The 2536-nt window shown below is 41.1% G+C and overlaps 1 pseudogene; it reads left to right on the top strand.

The window, feature by feature from the left end:
• The first annotated feature begins 183 nt into the window (after positions 1–183).
• Positions 184–1299, top strand: LOC116089394 (annotated as a pseudogene).
• The last annotated feature ends 1237 nt before the right edge of the window (positions 1300–2536 follow it).

The raw sequence follows: 2536 nt of genomic DNA on the forward strand, positions 1-2536 counted from the left end.
CACACACAGTGGTTTAAGTCTGTAAAAATCCTAAATTAAGAGGTACTGAGTGACAAGTGGATCAGATATTAAAGGTCATCTGTGTCTATAAAGGTGTTCAAGGTATTGTTTAGTCTGTGTCCACTCTTGAGCACAGGTGTCTCGTGGCTCCTCTGTCACCAGTCTACCTGCCACCAGTTCGCCATGAATGGATATATTGTTGTGCTCATTGTGGACAGCAGCCTGAACACATGCAAAGCTGGCTTTGTGAGCAATGATGCTCCCCAGGCAGTCTTCCCCTTCATTGTGGGCTGTCCCAAACCCCAGGGCATTATGATGGGTATGGGTAAGAAGGACTCCTACATGGGCAATGGGGTTCAAAGCAAGAGGCATCCTGACCCTAAAATACCCTATTGAACATAGCATTGCCACCACCTGGGATTATATGGATAAGATTTGGCATCACAACTTTTAAAACAAGCTGTGTGTGACTCCTGAGGAGCATCCTATGCAGCTCACCAAGGCTTCCCCAAACCCTCAGGCCAACCGTGAAAACATACCCCAGATCATGTTTGAGACCTTCAACACCCCAGGCATGTATGTAGCCATCCAGCCTGTGTGCCTCTGGTCCTACCACTGGCATTGTGGTGAACTCTGGAGACAGGGTCACCTACACTGTACCCATCTATGAGGACTACACTCTCCCTAAAGCTATCCTGCATTTGGATTTGGCTGGCTGGGACCTAACAGACTATCTCATGAAGATCCTGACCCAGAGTAGCTACAGCTTCACACTCAGAGCTGAGAGGGAAATCATGTGTGACATCAAATAGAAGCTGTGCTGTATTGACCTAGACTTTGAGTAGGAGATGGTCATTGCAGCAGTCTCTTCCTCCCTGGAGGAGAGCTATGAGCTGATGAGCCAGGTCATCACTATTGACAGTGAGTGGTTACAATGCCCCAGGATCTTTTTCAGCCTTCCTTTTTGGTTGTGGAATCCTGTGATATTCATGAAACTACATTCAGTTCCATCATGAAGTGTGGCGTTGACATCCACAAAGAACTCTATGACAACACAGTGCTGTCTGGTAGCACCACCATGTAATGTACCCAGGGACTGCTGATAGGATGTAGAAGGAGAACACTGCCCTGGTTCTTAACATCATGAAGATCAAAATCCTTGCTCCTCCTAAGCACAAATACTCTGTATGAATCGGTGGCTCCATCCTGGCCTCACTGTCCACTTTCCAGCAGATGTTGATCAGCAAGCAGGAGTAAAATGAGTCCATCCCCTCTATCATGAACCACAAATGCTTCTAGGTGGATTGTTACTGAGATGTGTTTTGTACCCTTTTTTTTTTTGACAAAGCCTAACTTGCATGGAAAAAACAACCTGAAATCAAAAACAATAACAACAAAAAAAAACAAGATAACATTGGCATGGCTTTATTTGTTTCGTTTGTTTTGTATTTAAATTTATTTTTAAACTTGTTTTGTGTTGGCACTTTTGACTCAGGGTTTAAAAACTGGAATGGTGGAGGTGACAGAAGTCAGTGATAGCAAGCATCCCCAAATTTCTCCAATGTGGCTGAGGGCTTCGATTGTACAATTGTTCTGTTGTTTCTGTTTTTAATAGTCATTCCACATATCCATGAAATATATGGCTACAGAAAGTCCCACTCCCACTCGCAAGAGGAGTGTGGCTGGTGCTACCCTGGGGAGGTAACAGCATTGCTTCTGTGTAAGTTATGTACTGAAATATTTTTAAAAATACCTTCTACCTTAATACTTCTTCATTTTTTGTTTTTAATTTCTGCATGGTCAACCACTGTGATCCTCTTCTATTTGGTCCCTCCAATTTGATGTATGAAAGCTTTAGTTTTCATGTGAGTGCCTTGAGGTGTGGAGGCAGCCTGTATACTGACTTGGGATCATTTTAATAAAAGTGGACTCCTTACAAAGAAACAAACTAGCAAACAATAAAATGATGTTCAAGGACATTCTGAGCTACATGAGATCATATTTCAAAAGAAAAATAAAAAATTTTCAATGCAGCATTATGTCTTTTCTGAAATCTGCAGTTTCAGATGGGATAGTTAGGTCAAAGTTTCCTACTATGTAGTCCAGGACTTCATTCTAAGCATCATTCACTCAGTATGTTCTTACTGTTGCTATTATGTATATAGTTGTGTAGGAGTAAAGCCAAATGTACAATATGCAGTCACAACCCGTATATCCTATAATTACATTTCCCTTATATTTTAGAAGAGATTTGCTTCAGGTGTCTGCATCTACAGCTAATTTAGAGAAAAATTTCACTTTTATACTGAATCAAGTATAAACCTATGGAAAGAAAGAGAAGCTAATTTAAAACTTGATGTTTAATGCTATACCACAGCCATTGATGTAGGCTTTCCAGGATAGAAAGAGGTGCCCATGAAAACTCTTTAGGACATAAAAAGAAAGGGGGAGATTTATCCAAGTTTTGGTTGTTTCTCTAAAAATAAGCAAATTTTTGTTTTGATAGAATACGGCTGTGCTCTTTCTGCATAAAACT

This window comes from Mastomys coucha, chromosome X (genome assembly GCF_008632895.1).
Source record: "Mastomys coucha isolate ucsf_1 chromosome X, UCSF_Mcou_1, whole genome shotgun sequence".
Lineage (NCBI taxonomy): Eukaryota > Metazoa > Chordata > Mammalia > Rodentia > Muridae > Mastomys > Mastomys coucha.